This window comes from Macrotis lagotis, chromosome 4 (genome assembly GCF_037893015.1).
Source record: "Macrotis lagotis isolate mMagLag1 chromosome 4, bilby.v1.9.chrom.fasta, whole genome shotgun sequence".
Lineage (NCBI taxonomy): Eukaryota > Metazoa > Chordata > Mammalia > Peramelemorphia > Peramelidae > Macrotis > Macrotis lagotis.
In genome coordinates, this window is record NC_133661.1 from 134724661 (window position 1) to 134746486 (window position 21826).

The window sequence follows — 21826 nt, forward strand, 5'->3', positions numbered from 1 at the left end:
TGGCCCCCAAAAGAGCCAAAAAATATTGCTCCTTTCCTTACTTGGAGAAGTGGGAAACTATGGATATAGAATTATGCATATACTTTCAGACTCAGGTGATTCATTGGCTAATTTTGTATTATCCTTTACTTCTTTTTATTTCTTTCTTTTTAATCTTTGTTTCAAGGAATGGTTTATAGGGAATAAACGGTAGATGGAAGAATAAATTCAGAAATGAAGATAATGTTAAAAACTAAAATCGATAAAGATTTTAAAGAGGATATTGGCAAGCTGGAGTATGTCCAAATGAGAGTAAATTGTATTATTAAAGAGACTTGAAATCATTTCATATAAGGATGTCTTATATAATTTCACATTTTCAATCTATAGATGAGAAAACAGAGCATACTTATTGTCTTCAAATATTTGAATCATTGTCTTATAGAAGACAGAATTAAGACTTATTTTGCTTGGCTCCAGAATAGAGAAATGGGACCAATATGTGGAAATTATAGGGAATCAGATTTCTGTTTATCATAAGAAAATACTTCCTAATAATAATAGTTATTCAATAATGAATTAGGCCACCTTATAGTTTGGGGAAATACTTATTACCAGAAGTATTTGTGCAAAGACTAGGTGTCACTGATTTGGTGGAAGAGATTTCTTAGACAATATCAAGGCCTCTTTCAACTATGACCAAATTAGTTTCTAAAAAAAATCAAATAACCGTAGGAGAATTGAGTAAATTTCTATGATGCAATGCAATTGGACATGGCATGGTTGATTTGGAAAACTGACCTCCATAAGAAATGATTATATCTACTATGGTAATCTATACCCACTATTTTGATGACCCAAACCACCAGAATGACTCTATTGTAGTGAATTTTTTTTTCCTTTGAACTTTTCAAAGTCTTTAAGAGCACAAATATCTACATATAGAAAAGACATTGGTATATGCAATCTAATCATAGTTTGTGATAAAACTAAATTCTAAATGAACCAGTATATTTATTTTAGGTTTTTGGGTTTTTTGGCAAGGCAATGGGGTTAAATGGAATGCCCAAGGTCATACAACTAGGTAATTATTAAGTGTTCAAGGTCAGATTTGAACTCAGGTCCTCTTGACTCCAGGTCCAGTGCTCTATTGACTGTGCCATCTAGCTGCTCTGAATATATATATATATATATATATATATATATATATATATATATATATAGTTTAGATGAAGTACTTAGTCTTCATTAATTCAAGTTCATTTTGGAGCTTGGTTTTGTAACAATTTTTTATGACATATATAACATATATTTATTCATTTTTATGTTTGCATACAGATAGGACGACAGGAAAATATATTATATATATCCTAAAATAAGAAAATCTATTAAATATCTAAATTTTTATACTCATGAAATCATGTAAAACGTTTTTCCATATTAATTATGTTGCAGAAAAACATTATCAAGTAAAATAAAGTAAAAAATTATACCTTAATCTGAACTCAGAGTTCATCAGTTCTTTTTCATGAGTCCTTTAGAATTTTCTTGGATCATTGTAGTGATTAGAGTAGCTAACTCTTTCACAGTTAATCATCATTATTACAATATTGCTGTTATTGTGTATAATGATCTCTTGGTCCTGATTGTTTTCCTTTGCATCAATTCATATAGATATTCCCAGGGTAAAATTAAATTTGTAAAGATAAACTTAGGGAAATTGCAATATTAGAGAATTTTTTTAAATGACTTTCCATATGCAAGTGAGGTAATCAACTGACAAAAAAGTAGTGTGCAGAAAAATTCCAGCAACACACATAATATAAACTATGATTTATAATTTCATGTGAATGTGTTAACCACACACTTACAAACACACACACATACATACATACATACATGTGCATACAGCATTTTGGAACCTCTCATTGAGGATCTGAGGGGTGAAGTCATTTTCCCTAAGGTCATTTTTGCCTTCATAATTATCATCTTAATTTTTACTCCTATATAATCATCACCATCATCATTAGCTTCATTGTAAAGCTCTTGAATGCCTGGTGTGTAAAGGACTTCATGTTAGACCCATAATATATAAAGAAGCAAAGGCATTATCTTCAGATTATTTACAATCAAATTGGAACAGTAGGACCTATACATAAAACAATAAATAACAAGACAAAGCCTTATTAACTAAATACCAAATGAAGAGAAGAAACAATAAGTACCAGCAAAGTTTCAAGGAAAAAGTCCTCTGATGTTGGTATGATCAGAGAAACTCTTTTAAAAGTGGGAAATCTTGAACAAGGCCTTCAAAGAAAGGTAGAACTTAGATAATCAGAGAGTCTGGAGGAAGACATCCCACATAATAGGAAGGCCATGGGGACAATTGTGGTGATAAGAATGCCACACAAAATCATGTTTAGAGAATTGTGAGTAGACTGAATTGTGGCAGAATAGAGTATAATTCAGTTTTCCTGAGTTTCATTTCTCTATACTACTTCAATTAAAAAAAGTTTCGAATTGGAATAAAATGAAAGCTATATTCAACCAAAAGTTGGAAAGAGGACTAATTTGTATCTTACTCAATCCAATTGTTTTGATCATCTCAATAGCTATTTCAAATTGCTCTTCAGGTAATCTGATTTATTGTTACACCAAGCAATCATTAAATAGAAATGAAAACTTTGGTCCAGCAGTACCAATTCAGAAACACTGTAATCAGCCTAGTAGATGAAATAAAATGATTACTCTACTGTTGACCACTGTTAATCAGTCACTCTGCCTGGCACTGAAAATACCAAGTTAAAGTGCAATCTGATTGGGGACATTGCATTTTAAATGAATTTTGAAGCATATGAATACTCTTGTGCACACTTTACTGGTCTCTAGAAAGTGATCAGAATTAGTTCAATTCACAGAGTAATTAGAAGCCTGTCTCTTGGGCCATCTCAATTGAGTGGAAGTTTTTTCCTGCTGTTTAGGGACCTTTTTGTATTGCTCATGGATTCTTTCTGTATTAGAGGGACCCCTCTGCTTAGATTCTTATCTTTCAACTGTCATTCATTGGATAGTATATCAAAAATTAATTTATTCTTAAAGATAGAAAAGTGAGTCAGTCTCTTACTATAATTCCTAGCAAATTAACACAAGTGTAGGTTCCTTTAAGAATTTTTTTCCATAAAAAAGCTTTTTTAAAATGTCCAAGATAAATATGCCATTAAAATACCCTTAATTGATCTTTGGAATAAGTGGCAGGTAGGATTCATATTGGAAGAAACTATTCTCTGACTAATAAAACACATGATAGAATGAGAGTCAGGTAAAAAATGGATAGTAAGATTCCATATTTTATATAATCTTTATTATATGCTTTACCTTTAAAAATAACCTTTGATGTTTTTCTGAAGAATCCATGGTGACCATAGAAATTGATCAGTAATGAAAGAAATCTATTAATAGAAATAAATCTATTAACATTCTTGAAATAAAAAGAAAAACCCTCTCATGATGATAAAATTTGAAAAGACATAAAGTGCCCATTCAACTACCCCACCCCCATTTATGTTGTCTACTACAATGTAGATTTATGTTCAATGGAATATTGTCTACTGTATAACAAGTGTAGTATAAAGTGCCATATTGGACTACCATATGGCTACTAACCTCAGAGGTTGGTAGCAACTATCAATGTAGAAATTAGAGAGCAGAATGAGCCTGAGGATAGAACCAGTTATCACTCAAGCATGTTATATAATTGGCTGTAGCAAGAAACTAAAAAAAAAAAGTCTTAGAAACCAGATGGATTTGAAATGTTCCATTATTCATAAACACTTTTTTTGAGGCTGTACTTGTTCCCATTCCCAAACATTCTGCTATAGAAACATGCTGAAGAAAGAGCAAAAAAGGACAAAAAGTCTTTGCCTGTTTGCCTGGAAGTTGTCCCTGTACCCCAACTAAAATGAAATATGCTTGTGCCAATTTGTTCAGGGATGCTTCTGAGTTGTTGGGCAGTGATGAACTTTTTGTTTGTTTTTCCTTGGAGGGAAAAGAGGGAAATTGAAATTCACAGTCCCTCATAGTTATAAAACTTCATTCTCTTTTCAGAAATTCCTGAGTTTCCTTTCTTTTTTCTTTATTAAAATGACAGCTATTGTCCTCTCCCTGATAAGAAATGTCTTCCTTGGGAAGACAAATCCCTCATTCCCATCTTACCATCTTTATTTTTCCCCTTCCCTACACAGTCTTCTTCCAGCTGAGCACTCTGGTTGAGAGAGGCCAGAGGAAAGGTAGGGATTGAATGAGAATGAAGAGGAGTTGTAGAGATGTAGAGATGTAGATTGTCTCAAGTCAATATCAAGTTTCAGTACAAAAGGGCAAAAATGATTGGAACCGTGTGTAGATGATAGAGGTATCTGTTGCAAAACCTATCCTGGAAATTTTCAGTTAAATCATATGTAAGCATGAACATCCCCTTTGCAAAGAGTATTCATTTATCATAAAAGATGTGTAGGAAGATAATCAAGTCACCCACTCTATAATGTCACAAATTGAGTGTACAATCATACACAGAAGCACTGTCAAAACCATATAATTTTATTGGATTTTTCCATTTACTTTAGTAGTTGAGGATTTCAAATAAAAATCTATTAAGAAAAGAATAGTTAAAATATTAACATTTTAATGGAGATTTTTTATAATATTTGTAGTAAAAATTAGAGAACTGATTGATACCTTAAGGAAGGCACATTTATCTTGAACAGCCCCATCATGCCAAACGTTCATCACAACCAAATCCGAATTATCAGAATGAGACCAGGAGAAAAACCACCTCCCTGGAATTTCCCTTTTAACTTTTTAAAGAAACAGAAAATTGATTACACCATGGTGAGAAAATGTAGCAGGTATTATGATGGTGTGTCAATGAGTAAATTACATATTTGGACATTTCTTGTACCATCAACTTAGTTTTCAATTACAATGGAGGGTAGGAAAGGAACAGATGATCCAAACAGCAAATAATCTGCATTTGAGTTATTTTTAACTTTAGAATTCATTATGGATTTATTTTTTAAGCAAGTTTGCCTTCTAATTGTTTTATAAGGTTAATATTAAAATTATTTTGTATTTACTGGCTGCATGCCATCCTAAAAAGGGAAATCTATTGAAATTCTTCTCATTCTCTGAGACTTAACTCAATTCTCAATTCTCAATTCTCAATTCTCACTTCCCAAAGTCCCTTAGTTATTTTTTCCTGAATGATATTACCACAAAAACTTATTATTTATTATTATATGATTGGTGAATATTAGAAGTCGGAAGGTACATCAGAAAACATTTATTTATTCTAACCACCTCAATCTACACATTGAAGTTCAGAGATGGTAAGTAGGATGCTAAAGTAAAATCATCTTGACTTGGGACCAGAAAGAAGATGGTAACAAAGAGAATGTAAAAAGTTAAAAGGATGATTGTAAATGAAGAATCAATGTTACCACAGCTACCTGGCTGAACAGTCACATTGTAAAAGGAAGAAGTTGAAAATGACTTTGGTTTGACAGTAATAAGGAACTGGATAAAGGCTCTTTATTTGGACTCATAGGACCAGGTTTCAAATCCTGCCTTTGTTAGTATTTCTAATATATATATTGGTTATATTGCTTAACTTCAATGGGTTTCAAATTTCCTCATCTATAAAAGTAGAGACAATGGTACCAAAACAGATAGAAAAGGGTTAGTCTTACAAAGTATAAAGCTATCTCTTGCTATGAAACAAGAGAATAGAAGACAGACTACTTATAGAGAAAAATTTGGATGGAGAAATGAAGAGAATAACAGAGAGTTCATGGTAGATGGTTTCAAAATTCTCAATAAAATAAGAATTTAGGTTGTCTGATGAAAGTAATGAGGAGAGGAGGAATGATTATGACTGGGAACTGTAAAAATATTATTACATACCTTTTCCACTAAAGAATAAACATAGGAGGCAACTAGGTGGTACAGTGGATACAGCATGGGTCCTGGAGTCAGGAAGACTTGAGTTCAAATCTGACATCATACACTTAAGAATCACCTAGCTGTGTGACCTTGGGCAAGTCGCTTAACCCCACTGCTTTGCAAAAACTAAAAAAAAAAGAATAAACATAAATGAGGATCTACTTAAAATTAGGAAGCATTTGACCATAAAAGGATAATTCAACATAATTTCTCCAGAAATATTTTGCTCCCTGTGAGCTAGTAAAACTATGGGGCTTGAAATTAATGTTCATATTTTGAGGATAAGTTATGTATACACAAATATACATGCAATTTACATATATGCATATATAATATAATATACACATGTATATATACACATACTTGACTAAATCATAAATTCTGGCTGGTATAATGTGATATCTAAATTTATCTAAGATAGAATTTTTCAATTTTAATGTTTTTTTCCCAAGGAAACTTAGATTCTCTTAGCCCTAATCTTTATGGATAACAGTTTCTTTCTTTTTTTTTCCCCTCAGGATTTCAAATGCAATCCACAGGTTTCAAGTTGAAACTACATTCTCTGTAATTACCTGATATCAGTTACTTGCTCTATTACCCCACTAATAAAAACAAAGGTCTCCTCCTGCTGGAATGTTCCTCACAGCCATAACAAATGTTTTAAGAATCATAAGTTCTATCCATGATCACATATTGACAGGTTCAATAAAAGAAAGAAAGGAAAAAAGCATCTTCTCATTATTTGACTTCAGAAAATTCCCTTACAGAATTGCTAGTGCAATAAACTACCACTTATGTTAATTATTTAGGACAGTCTCAGCACTGCAGGAGCTTGCAACCACCTTAGTTCCTTGCAATATCCAATAACCCGAAGAGTTTGATAATCTGTTCCATTTGATTCCATGTAGAATTTGAAGAGTTAATTATATAATATGAATGTAATCATATACATATAGCATCTTCACTGTCTTGCTTCCAACTCTAAATTGATGATCTGCAAACCTAGGATTTGGAGTAAAAGGTCTTTAAGGGATCATTTAGTGCAAAGCCCCAATATTTAGAGAATATGGATTTTAGAAGGAACTTTTCTACTCATCTTCCAGCAAATCAATCATAAGGTCACAGTACCATGGATTCAGAACTGGAAGAAAGTTTTGTGGCCAACCTTCTCATTTTACATATCAGAAAATGAAGACTCAGAAAAGTTATGGTTTATCTAAGTCACACAAGTGATAGGTTGACAGAGGAGATATTTGAACTCAGCTACTGTGACTCCAAATTAAGTGCCTGTTCAACTATTATACCACAAAACATAGTGATATATATACGTCACAAATCTATATCATGAACAAAATAGAAAATTTCACAAATGTATTGTATATATGAATTTTATTACATGGGAAAAGACTGAAACAGATACTCAGCTTCTTCTGATATATTACATTATTGTTTATTTATATTATTATAAATTATTATATTATTAATTTATATATTTATATATAAGTCAAATATAATATTTCTTTTTACATTTATCATATAGATTTTATTTTATTTCAAAAATTTATTTTTAATGAATAAATATCTATTTTTCTCCTCCACCTCTTAACAAACTGGGAGGAACTCTTAAAATAAATTAGCAAATAAGCATAGTTAGCAAAAACAAATTACTTCTAAATGTATGTCTCATTCTGCATTTGAGTATATTACTTCTCTGTTAGGAAGTAATTTTCTTTAGCAGTTTTTCAGAAATTTACTTATTTCTTATATCTGTCAGAGTTCTCATATCTTTTAAAGTCATGTAATTTTGTAATGTTGTTAAAGTATAAATTGTTCTGTTCACTCTACTCAGCATCAGCTTATACAAGTCTTTTCAGGTTTTTTCTTTTATTTGCTATTTTTATCAGTTCTTGTAGCATAATAATATTCAATTGCATTCTTGTACCATAATTTGTTCAGTCTTTGCAAAATTGATGGAGGCATAATTTAATTTTCTTTTAAAAAAACAATCCAGAGTTATACCAAGGGTATACTGCCTATTCCCTTCAATATATCAATATGAATACTAGGCCTAAAGAAATCAGGGAAACGAGAAACTGACTTATATAATGCCAAAATATTAATAATAGCTATTTTGTTGAAACTAAAAAGTAGGGAAGTCTCCATTATTTGAATTTCTTCCATTGGTAAAAATGAATCATTTAGGGTATATATATATATATATATATATATATATATATATATATATATATATATATATGTTAAGTCCTTGACATTTTGGGAATTCACCACAGGATTTACTTTGCTTAAAGATTTATATTGAAAAAAATTTTACAGTTAAAATACATTTGTTGTCCAATTCCATATATGAACTATCTTGATGTCATTTGTTCAATTGCTTAAAAAGTGAGCCAATTGAGATGATAAATTTTTGAGTTGTCCTGAAGACTCAGTGTACCATACTAAGTACAAGGAGCCTATAAGATACAGAAACTATCAATGAGCGCAAAAGGGAACTCCTGGTGTGAAAATGTCCCTCCATAGCCTATCTATAAGTGATGATTACTTAGACACTAAAGTTAAGTGGTTGCTCTGGGTTGCAGTCAGTTGGTGTCAGATTTGAAATCATGTCTTAATGACTCGAAGAAGATCATTCTAGTCATAATGGCATACTGCTTCACATAATGCTTATCATTTTAAAGTATCAGAACAGTGGAAGAAAATGATTGTGATTCTAACTTACCTAATAATGAGAGTTTCTGTTTATAGAAATTCAAAGACAATATTTTGGTGATAACCATCCTTTACATCATTGGTGCTTAGAAACTTTCCTTTTGTTCCTTTTCATTTTCCTTTAGGACTTTAAAAGGTGTTTGTTTCCTCCTCTCCCAACTCACCATAACCTCTATAACAAACAAAACTCCAAAGACAGTTTTATTTAAAATAAAAAAACATTAAAGCATTTGAGATTTATTGTTAGTTTATATCAGTAGTAAAACTGTTGTTTCCATCATAGTTGATATTTAGGTTGTTTCTATGAATGCAAAATGAATTAGAGAAATATGGAAATTATGAGAATGATTCAATCCCATAATATTTTTTGGTTCAATTAATTAGGCCTTTCGGGTGTGATTACTTTTCAGAATGTAACAGACAATTAGAACTATTAGAATTTGTTAACTTTATAGTAGTAGTCTCACTCTCTAATGTGTCTTTAACCAGGTCTCCTATAATCTGTGATTTCTGCTGAGGTTGCTGATATTGGAAGGTTCTTGACTAGTTTTAGTATTTAGCCTTCTCAAATAATCATGTTAAAACATTTCAAATATATTTTAAATTCCATGGATCTTAATAAGTAGATGTATGAATAGAACAAAAGATGTGCATCTAAATATATTAACATCTTTTTCTGTTTAATAGTGTTGATAAAGGGAACCAACATTAGTGAAAATTTTTCAGTTAGTTCCCTGAAAGACATGTGGAAATTGCATTTTTTGAATCAAAAAAAATGAAAAACATGATCAGGTTACCTTAAAAAGTGTGCAAAGCACTTAGGACCTCTAGGCAGAACCTACAAATGATTGCTGAATTGAACAGATGTCTGAAAATTTGGGTTTAAGTCAGTCAATTGCTTGAGTCAGCAGAGTCCACAACTGGAAAGCAATTGACATTTTCACTGACCATGGCTGACAGGAAACCAAAAGTTCTGATTTGTGCTGATCAAGGTCAGTGAAAGTGCTGGTGAGCACCACTCAAGACTTGTGCAGACCAATTTGAACAAGAATTCTTGGTTCTAATTTGATTTGTTGGTCAGATACATATCCATTGCCGTGGGATCATGTTTGAGTCACTGAATTGAAGTGAACAAATTCCATCTACAGAGTCTCCACATCATGAGGAGAGATATGCTAATTTAGAGAGGAGCAAGAAATGGATTTTTTAATTCTCAAAAGAGGTTGAAGTAGTTTGAGAGCCAGTAAGAGAAAGTTCATGCTAAGAAAAGGAAAAGGAAGAGTTTCCCTAAATTGACACCTGATATACAGAGTATACAATCATCTTAATGCCTGAAAGTCTGGCAACAAGTCTTGGGTTAGAATGAAAAAGAAGCAGTTAAGTAATTAAAATTTTATATTCATCTATTGGCTCAAATATGCTGATTTAAAATCAGAGGTATTTTCTTTGTTCTCTATCCTGGAGAAAGTCACATGTAAGGTTACATACTTCTAAATATGCTAATTCCACATCAGCATACATTAGATACATTAAAAAATCTGAATAATTTAACCTTCCTATAAGAAAACAGCATGGTTGCACTGATAAATTTATATATTATATTGTTATGTAATAATTTGAAAGGATTGTGCTATTAAATTTTGTTGGCATCATTCAAAATAATTATATAATGTGATATATTTCTGAAAAAGTTTTGTCATTCCAATTATTTCAAATAAAGGAGTCAACAATTTAAAGCAATTCAAAGTGATTCGTTTCTTAAAGAAAAAAAACAAAAAAATCTTTTATACAGAAGACTATTTTATTAATTAAATGAAAATGGTAGTTTTTATAATGTTACCTCTGTTAACTTGATTCATGAACTAAAAGTTCACTATAAAAGATGGCTATTTTTGTTTTTTTTCATACATTTTACAAGTTCCTAGGAATGAATTACTGCTACTTAAGAAGGCAACTGTAGGGAAATTTTAACAACTTTGTTTTGTTATTGCTTTTGCAAGGCAATGAGGTTAAGTGACTTGCCCAAGGTCATACAGGTAGGCAATTATTAAGTGTCTTAATCTGGATTTGAATTTAGGTCCTCCTGACTCCAGGGCTGGTGCTCTATCCATTGTGCCACCTAGTTGCCCCTATCAAAGAGTTTTTAATCCCAAAAGCTAGATTCTTTGGGTTTATCAAATAACAGATTAATCATTTCCTGCTATCTCTTTTGCACCTAGTCTGTTTCACTGATCTACTACTCTATTTTTTAGCCAATACCAGACAGTTTTGATGACTGATACTTTATAATATAATGTTAGATCTGGTAGGGCTAAACTCCCTCTTTTGCACTTTTTAAAAAATTAAATCCTTGAAAATTCTTGACTTTTTTATTTCTCCATATGAATTTACTTACAATTTTTTCTAACTCATTAAAGTAATTTTTTGGAATTTTGATTGGTAGGGCACTAAATAAGTAATTTAATTTAGGTATAATTGTCATTTTTATTATATTAGCTCAGCCTATCCATGAGCAGTTGATATTTGCCAATTCGTGGTACCTGTTTAAAATGTTGTTCTTAAATTTGGAGAAATCAATATTATATGTAGGAGATTGTAGGCAAATTTTGTTTCTAATAATAATGGTTCATTTCCAGTACAGTTTATCTATTGAATTCTCAAGAACTTTTTGGGGGAAGGTCTGTATTACAGGGATTAGTTATCTTGTCAATCAACAAAAAGTTATGGAGTTTTTACTTATATTGTTAGTTTATAAAAAATGGAGAGTTTCTTGGACATTGATCATGTATTTCTAACTTTTCAGGAGGGGAATATGGCTTTGTAACCTGTAGTAATATCATACAATTTGTATGATCTTCATTGAGTAGGAAATATAGGGTTTTTTAAAGGTAAATTTTCTATAATTTTAGGTGGCAAAGACCTAATTTTCAACAGAACTTCTCTTTATGTAAATAAATCCAGATGACTCAGTCTTAAGTTTAATGTATTGGTCAACATAAAGTGTGTGTGAATCTTTTCCATGGAGGCTGTTTTACTTCCTAGACAGTACATATATTTGATCCAGAGTCACCTCTTCTGGATATCCTTGACAAAACCAGCAGTATTTACTGTTGTCTGTCTTCACTATTCTTTTGTGAAGTAATAACTTTGTTTCGAGGATATTTTTAGGTTTTTATTTATTTAGTTAGTTTTTTTTATCTTTATTGTTGTCTTGAGTTTCTGGAGCTACTTTCTGAATCCAATCTCTCCCAGCTGCTCAGCTTTGCAGAAAAAGAGGCTATCTCTTCATCATCCTTCAGGTTTGAAGGGTAGTTCTAAGGGGTTGCAAGTTTCTAATGCTATAATTATCAAGCTGCTATCTAGTATATAATCCTCCTTAATCCAATAACAAATTCCCAGGACCAATTGATATTTTCTTAGCATTTTAGGTAAGTAGTTAACATTAATTAACTTTTATAAAGAGATATTTACTAAAAAAGACATGTTAAGAATTAAAGTACAAAAATATCTTCCCAGACTGGGACATACTGTTTAGTCTACTACCCTCGACTCTGGGAAGAGTACCTTCAGATTTAAAGTAGAGATTGTAAAATATTCCTACCTCTTGAGTTCATAGCTGGATGTGGCATGTTCTATTATTGAACCTCAGGCTTGGCTGCTTCTCAGGCTGCTAGACTTCAGGTAGCTTATCAAACCTTTTTAAGCTTACAGGATTATTTCCTGGTTCATTCCATCTCCAATATTCATTCACCAAAGAAAAGGAAAGATGAAACACAACCATGACAGAAGAAACAGGAGTACTGTACATTCAAGGCCTCAAGATCTGTGTAAGAGAAAGAACAAGCCACTAGGACTATATCTTTCTTCACCTAGAAGCTTTCAACTGTTTTTGCCACAAGAGAGATACTGAATTCTTCTGTTGGAGCTGTTTGCATGTTTGCTCAGTTTCAGCTAAGTAGCAAATTAAGAAACTTTTCTTCATCAGGATTTTAGTCATAGAATATCTGTATATGTTTTAAATCATGGGCAGGCCCTTCTATTGTATCTCAACTATTGCATCTCCCAAACATATTTTGAGGACTGAGCTCCTATTGACCCCATTCCATTAATTCTAATATTTTGTTCTCATCTTTTTTTCTTTTTCTTTTTTTTAACTTTTTTCATCCATATGCAAATGTATTTGTTCTCATCTTCTAATGAGATTCAGATGAATGGTATGAGAATAAGTTTTTGATTGATATTGATATTTTATTTTATTTTTCTAATTAAATGTTATAGGGGGCGGCTAGGTGGGGCACTGGCCCTGGAGTCAGGAGTACCTGAGTTCAAATCTGGCCTCAGACACTTAATAATTACCTAGCTGTGTGGCCTTGGGCAAGCCACTTAACCCCATTTTCCTTGCTAAAACCTAAAAAAAAATGTTATGAATGTTTTTCAACATTCATCCACTTACATATTTATGTTACACAAATTTCTTACACCTCCCTTCCCATCCCCCTCCTCTTAGAGGCGAACAGTATAGTGAATATCGTACAAGTACGTTTATATTTAACATGTTTACAAATTAGTCATTGATAATAAGTTTTTACACACTGATCCTACTTGTTATATTTAATGCACTGTGGACTTTGAAATAGGTGAGTAAAATAGCTACTTTTGGTAACCTAATAAACATTTGAGGATGTAAACTCATATTTTGTTGACCCACTGAAAACTTCTTTGGCATAACTAGTAGCACACAATACAAAGGGAATGTTTTGTACCTTGACCTTTTTTGCACATGATTTCTATTGTTTCTTTTGGATCTCTATAATTTGAAAGCTTGTTTTTCCAAATAGTTATAAATTATGACTCTTCAATTTTGTGGCATCTATTAAGATAGTTCTTAAATTTTGCTGATTAAATATTCTCCCTTGGTCCATATATATAGACAACCATTCTGTCAGTAATGATGCATCATCTCCATTAGTTCTATCTATTGATAAACAGATTTTATCTATTGAGTTCTCAAGATTGGAGTTGAGATTTTTTTTGGCTTGTTAATTTATCAAGATGTTATATAATTCTAGCTACTTAGTTGTGTCTTTTTTATGTATTCCATAAGTGCTAAATTTGTAATATGTTGCACAATTAACATGTCATTGCATAGTATAAATCAATCAGCCTATCCTACTTAATGATAAATTTTCTATATCTTTTTGTGGCAATAACTTGAAGGCATATTATTATCATTATGCCCTCTATTTGAAAATAAATATGAATGACTATGTCATTCCATATTTTATTTTTTATTTTTTTAGGGGTTTTTTTTGCAAGGCAAATGGGGTTAAGTGGCTTGCCCAAGGCCACACGGCTAGGTAATTATTAAGTGTCTGAGACTGCATTTGAACCCAGGTACTCCTGACTCCAAGGCCGGTGCTTTATCCACTCCGCCACCTAGCCGCCCCTATGTCATTCCATATAATCTTATTTTTTTAAGTCATGTGTTTGTTGACCATGCAGCACCCTTTGTATTTTAGTTATTTCAGTTTCATTTTAAGTTACATTTGATAAATCTAGTGAAATAGGATATGTTTATTCCATAATTATTTCTTTAATTTTTAAACAGTTTATCATCACTTGAGAAGATCTATCAGTTCTCTTCCTTTTAGACAAGGAAATGTTTATCTTTCTAATGCTACTATAGGGTGATGAATCATTTGTTTTCCATATAATGTATGGACTTTTATATATATAACTCTGTACATTTATTATCCCTTTTCACAGTGCACAAAGTTTATGTTTAACATAGGAATTAGAAGTTCTACATAGATTTCTCCCATGAAACTTTGACTTCAGTTTGCCATTCATTCTCTTAACAGATACAGTTTCAGCCTTCTGCTTAATAGTCTTGTGCTAAATATATATTATCTAGAGTAGAATAAAGTATTTGTAAGTACAGGTGTCATTCATTGGTTCAGTTTGATCAGAATTAGAACTTCATAGGATACTCTTCAATTCTTCGTAGGCTACATTAAAGAACAAGTCCAAATGACATTTTTATATTTATATAAAAATCCTTATGAGATGAAATAGCTATTTAATGTCTTTTTTCAATGGATCTATATAACTTGAGGCAATCCATGCACTGCAGGTGATTAATATGATAGTTCAGCATAACTTTTTCTTTGACTGGAAAACTATATAGTCATTTTTTAGTAGTTATAATGCTTTTGGAGTTTGACTGAAGAATAGTAGACTTATGCTACCATATAAAGATGCTATCTTTTATTTCAATTGTTCTTGACATTATTGTGCTGTTGTTATATTTTCAATAGAGAACATTTTCCACATGTGTATATTACCATATTTCCCCATGTATAAGACACTCCTATGTATAAGAATTTTGGAGCCTGAAATTTGAAAAAAAAATTACATAAAATTATTTAACTCAAGTTTTATTCATCATAAAATTCATACAACTCATCACTGTCAAAACTCCCATCCATTAGCTTGTCCTCATCTGTGTTTGATGGAAAGGAAAGTCTCTGCCTGCTCTCCTGCCTGCACTCTGTTCTGTGGTTGACCACAAGCACTCCCTGGGCAAGTCTTTTACATGGATGCATGCTTAGTCCACAATATTTCATGACCCTGAAGCTCCAATTGTGTCCTCCTTTGAAATCAGTCACTTCTTTTTCATCAGCAATTCTTCTTGCCTCCTGCTGAACCATCTTTGTGGACACAGGAATTTTAATGGCCCTTTGCTCTTCAATCCATCTCTTCAGTTCCCTCTCTAGCTCAGACCATTTTTGCTGACTTGCCTCTCATGGCCTTCTTCTGTCATGGTGTTTTCAGTAGGGTTTTTTCTTTCTGTAGCCAGTCTCAGATTGTTTTCTCAGTTGGAGAAGGACCAAAATGACATTCAGCAGCATGATTTCCATTCACTTTGCAAACTGGATCACTTTGAATGTGAATTCAGCACTGTACAAAAATCTTTTCTGGGGGTGGCTAGGTGGTGTAATGGATAGAGCACCGGCCTTGGAGTCAGGAGTACCTGGGTTCAAATCCAGCCTCAGACACTTAATAATTACCTAGCCTTGTGGCCTTGGGCAAGCCACTTAACCCCATTGCCTTGAAAAAAAAATCTAAAAAAAAAGGAATGAGAAAAAAATCTTTTCTGAGCTATTTCTCAGCAGAACATGACAAAATGTCACCTAATATACCAGTAACAAATGTGAAGCAATAAGCTCAAAGACAAGTGAAACAGTAGGAAATGCAAGTAAAAAAATCTATAACCACTGTATAAGATTCTCCCAGTTTTTAGACCCCAAACTTTTTGGAAAAGGGTGCATCTTATACATAGGGAAATACAGTAGACACTTTAGTGTACTCAATCTGTCTGGACCTATTTTACATGTTTACAACAATAAGCAATGAGTGTAGAACTGAGTCAAAAGCTTTGTGATAATCAAAAAATGGTTTCAGGTGTTTAGTAATCACTGAAATGATAGCAAAGTGATCTTTATATCTCTGAAACTTTGGATACACTTTTATATTCTCCAGCTTATGTCTCATTTTCTTGTAAGCATTTATAAATTTTTGAATGCTGTAAAACTGTGAGTACTTTGTATAGAGTATACAACATATAACTGGCCAATATTGCCTGCTTTTGGCAGTAAGTATGTGGTGCCTTCTCTTAAGAAATATGGGAATGGATTCCACCAGTAAAGAATATTAACTATTTTGTTAAATATTCATGTGGCAGTATTAAATATATGAGACAATAATTATTCATCTTATCTAGTTACACACAATTTAAAAAAAACACCTCATTTCAGTCACTCCCACTGACCTATTATGCTATTTATTATATTCATGGTACACAAGCTTTCTTTTTCATTTTTCTAATTTATGCTACTGCCATCTATGTCAAGATCATTACTATCATGGTTCTAAGTAGGGCCAGATTTCAATGACTGTGACTGGGGTCAGTGATATCTTCAGTGTTCAGAATTTATCACAGTTCTTGCTAGACTTTAATAACTCTTCAACCTGGGTTGTTTCTCCTTACTTTGTCACTGATGCTGCTCCCCATAACATAGATGATGGATTAGAGCTTGAAGGGACTTATTTTTGCTAGTCTCTCGTATATAGTTGCAATAAATGAATGTCATGAGTGATTACTTTTACTATTGATAATGTTATTATCAGTCATCCCCCCCAAATCCATTCCCTAACCTGTAAAATTAGAATAATAATAATGATACTGGTTCTGCCCATTTCAAATGATTACAAGAATCAAATAAGGAAAAACATTAAGCATTAAACTAATGCTGGATATTAGGAATGTGCAGATGAATGGATGGAAAAGTCTTTTTTTGGGCAGACTCATCATAGAACATGAAATTTTCAGCATGATATAATCTTGTGGAAGCCCATAAATTAAACTATGTGGCCCATTCTTCACAAAAAGGTTAATCTACATTGTTGCTTTCAGTTAAACTCTTTCTAAAACCTCCACTGATCCATCAGGGATAGAAGCAATCATATGTGGAATGGAGAAGTCCAAAGGGAATAGGAAGCATACCTTAAGTACTTTGCATTACAAATCTTACCTCATCCCTAGCTGTTTGTCTCAATTTATTTATTATGTCCATTTCCTCAAAGTCTCAGACTGTTTATCGTAAAATGCCAATTGGGAAAATGAATCATTTAAGACTGGTCCAGGTCAACTGCCTGCCAAGAAAGATCCAAACAACCAGTTAATAAGAAGCTTTTCATGTATGTCCCATCAGTACAATTCCCCTTTCCACAAATATCCTAGTTGTTGCTTTTGCTTCACTTTGATTTCATACTGGCCCCTTAACTTTGCTTCTCTTTTTCCAACTGCTGGTCCCACCTTCGAACTCCCTTTGACACATAGGCTTTCTTACTTATAGAGGAGACTTCCCTAACCTAACTACATTTCTGTCCTTAGTTCAGTTCACCCCCGAATTAACCTCTTAACACATCTCTTAATTTTAGCTGGGTTTTCCAGTTTTCTTCCAGATTATCTAAAAAAAAACCCAATAAAATTATTTTTAAAAGAACTATGAAAAGTTTACAGAACTTCTAAAAGTTAGCTCTAACCTTTCTGTATAAAATGTGGCTTTTCTCTTGATAGTTGAAAGGACGTGATAAACTGAGTCTTGTTCTGCATCTCAGTTCTTTAACTTGTTGTTATACTTAGAATGAGATAACAAACCAATTATTCTCAACAGTAAAATGCAAATTTCCAAAGGAACAAAATTAGAATCACTTTGTAAGAGACCAAATAATATATTTGTATATTCCTATGAAAGTGAGACAACCCATCCTCAGGAAACCATTAAAGTAAAAGTCAGGCTATTTCAGACTTAGTACATTTGTTTTGTGCCTTGCCAGCAATATCAATGTAGCGTAAAACACATTTTCTGGTGTGCTGGGTATGCTTTAGAGTTGCTCAGGTATACATGCACTAATTCCAGGTCAGCAGGAAAGATCAAAAGCTTCTATGACCAGCCCCAAGCTGACCCCTTTTAACTCTTGAATGAAATGTGCTTTTATCCACCCAAGATATCATTGAAAATGAAACTAAACTAGAAAGATGATTAAAACTGTCAGGCAAAAGCCTGAATTCTCAGTTTCCCAGCTTTTCAGCCTACACATCAGGTGATTTTCACCCCCATTTGTTCACCCAAAGTCTTTGCCAAATTACCTAACAGATATTCCACACACTAAAATGCTCCCTTTGGCTTTCATGCCAGTTCTGTTCTCTTACATTTTCCTGCTTTCAGACTATAAGAAATATTTGTATGAAGTTTCCAAGAGAGGCTCTGACATCAGGCAGTTAAGTTCAGAGCAAGGGACTGTAGTAAACCCATTGATTACTAGACATTAATCATCTGCACCATGAAGAGGCTGATGTAATAATTAACTGTCAAATAGGGTAAGATAATTGCCTCCATTGCTTCAGAGTGATGGAAGATTCTATACTTGCTGGTTTAATGTTTTTTTTAAAAAGAAGAGACACTTAGAAATTAAGGCTATACATTTTTTAAAAATCTATTTATTGTTGTAAAGTAGGATATTCAGGGCCATAGCTAAAGACAAAGAGATAATAGGCCTAATAATGTCTTTAAGGTAAAAGAAGCTGTTGTGACCTTTTTTGCAAGTGAAGATTGAGGGAAAGACCAAGAGGAGAGGAAGTATAGATGTGACTTATTTGTTTTTTTCAATTATGCCTTGCTGTTTATTTCCTTTTAGTCTTCTCTTCCCCATTCTTACAGACTACATAGATTGCAGGTCAGAAAAAGTGATCCAAATGTGAAAACTATATTGCCTTACCCTTTTTAGGTCTAGGTCTTGGCTTGGTCTAGGTGAACTAGGGTTTATTACTTTTTGAAAGATTTGGTTATTTTATACATATGCATATATATTTAATTCCAATTTAATAAGAATCCTCTGAATTCAAATTGGTTTGGAAACTTCAGGCAGCTCCTTAAGCAAAATAGTTCTTTTTGAATGGTCTGTGAAGGCTTTTTCTCCTCCGCATTCTGGAACTGTCCATAGCCAAATTTGGAAGTGATGCTGACAAACTTTATCAATCTTTTCCAGGGCATGTACTCTATATAGCAGAAATTTTTGTAAAATGAGGACACACTTCTTGGTCCCTAAAATGTATCCTTTCACCATAATGAAATCATTGATCACATCATTCTAGTGAGCAAATCTTCCCAGAGGGTTAATATTCTTGCATGACAAATCATAATCAGTGGATGCATTGTTTTATAATTTATATTTTATTTTCACAAATTCATGTTATGAAAGTTTTTCAACATTCATCCATATGTATATTTTTAAGTTACAAAATTTTCTTCCACTCTCCCTTCCCACTCTCCTCCCATCAGCGGTGAACAATCAGATTAACATTGTACATGCATATTTGTGATATACATGTTCACAGATTTTTCACTTTTGGTATGAGGAATTAAGATTAAGGGAAAGAGATGCATAAGAGGTATTTTTAATAAAGTGTTCCTCGGATTCTGAAGGATTTTTTGGTTTTTCTTTCTCTGGATGGGGAGAGTATTGGTCCATAGCCTGCTAATATAGTTGTCCTAGTTCTCTGAACTACTGAGAGGACCTGCTTCCATCAAAGTTGATCATCTCACAATGTTGTTAATGTGTACATTGTTCTCCTGGTTCTGCTCCCTTTGCTTAGCATCAGATCCTGTAACTCATTCCATGCTCAGACCATTACTATTTATGATTTCTTATAGAACAATAATATTCTATAGTATTCATGTGCCATAACTTATTTAGCCATTCCCCAATTAATGGGCATCCCCTCAATTTCCAATTCTTTGCCACTACAAAAAGAGCTGCTATGAATATTTTGGAACATGTGGGACTTTTCTCATTTTTTTCATGATTTCTTCTGGATATAGGCCTAGAATTAGAATTGCTGGGTCAAAGGAAATGAACAGTTTTATTGCTTTTGAGTATAGTTCTATGTTGTTCTCCATAATGGTTCAATCATTTCACAACTTCACCAGCAAAATGTCCCAATCCTCCCACAACCTTTCCAACATTGATCATTTTTCCCTTTTTGTCAGCTTAGCCAATCTAATGACTGTGAGGTGATATCTCAGAGTTGTTTTACTTTGCATTTCTCTAATCAATAATGATTTGGAGCATTTTTCATATGATTATATATAGCTTTGATTTCTTCATTTGAAAACTGTTATTGATCTTATGGTCCTGACCATTTTTTTGTTTACTTTATATTATTACAATAATGTTGTGAGAGTAAACATAAACTCCCCTCCCCCCCCTTGACTAATCTTGTAAATAATTTTGTTGATCTTGGTCCTATGGTTGCAGTTCTTCTTTGGGCCAGAGGGAATGTTACATAGACAGGGCACCATACTTTGATATAGGCCAACTTATAGGAGCCTTTATAAATTTTTCAGGATAGTTTCTTTGTGTGTTAGCAGCTGGCAACACCTTTGAAACTGTTGCTGTTGGTCATTTCTGTGATGTTAGTCATCTCATCCTACCCAAACTCAGTGGACATGGGTACCTGCTACCTGCTGTTCCAGTTTCCCACAGGTGTAGTCCAGGTTCTCAGTCACCCTGTCCTTTACCTGACAGCATCAAATTAGATTTCTTCTGCCTCAAAGGAAATAAGCACTTATAAGTATGGGCAATGATTCAGATCACCTGGATCTCTATCAAGTGAGACTTCTTCTGCCTCAGAAGAAATGGGCACATCTAAGTATGAGCAATTACTCAAATCACTGGACAGTATTTCTTCATGCTGTTAAAAAATTTCTTCAACCACTTTTTACCATCATCATCCAGTTATTTTTTGCAGTACTTGGTGAAGGTCTTCTTGGATTTGCACGAATTCTTATAGAATTGCCTCATATCATTACTGATATACTCAGCAAAGATAGTTTTATAGGTCTGGAGGGAGGTGACAGATCCACAATGGTGACTATCAGGACCACTTTCTTCTTATTTCCCATTTGAAAAAAATCCTGTCTTCTTCCTGAATGATTGGTCATACCTGCCTTAAGCCCAGGAAGTCTGTGAGGTGAATGAGCTTCGTGGAGTAATCTTTGGAGAACCCTTCACCCTGTGACTATTCCTCTATTTTTGAGGAAAAAGCTGAGTAACCCATGCTCAGGAGAGGAAAACTTTCAGTGAGACATGCTGCTACAACATTGCTACTAATTCAAGTTGGGAAGGCAGGGTATGTTTTTGATTAGAAAAAAATCTAAAAGGAAGAAAATTCTTCATAGTGAGTTGAATCTTGGGTGAGAACCATGGTTTATAGTTCAACCTGTAAGACTTTGTAAATAAAATCAGTACATCTTAAATGCATGAAAAGTGCATAAAGGATAATTTCATGTTGAAGTCAAGAGATCTAAAATTATAAAATCAGTCAATCAACTAGCATTTATTAAGTATCTACTATATGTTGGTCATTATGCTAAGCACAGGGAGGGATACAAAGAAGGGTAAAAAATAGGCAAAGTCTGCTTTCAAAGAAATCATGGTCTAAGGGACTTCATTATAAAGTAAAAAAAGTTAAATTAGATGCTCTCTGAGGTAATTT

General features: G+C 32.9%; 1 long non-coding RNA gene across 2 annotated transcripts in view; it reads left to right on the top strand.

Moving 5' to 3' along the window:
- The window catches only part of LOC141520038 (uncharacterized), a 623376-nt gene that overhangs the window by 111191 nt on the left and 490359 nt on the right, over positions 1–21826 (top strand). The window contains exon 3 of one of the 2 annotated variants that reach the window (XR_012477521.1): positions 6492–7335. The exons of the other annotated variant lie outside the window; for it this stretch is intronic. This is a non-coding gene — a long non-coding RNA (uncharacterized LOC141520038). Of the gene's footprint in view, positions 1–6491; positions 7336–21826 lie in introns of those variants that run through there. 2 annotated transcript variants of the gene reach the window in all.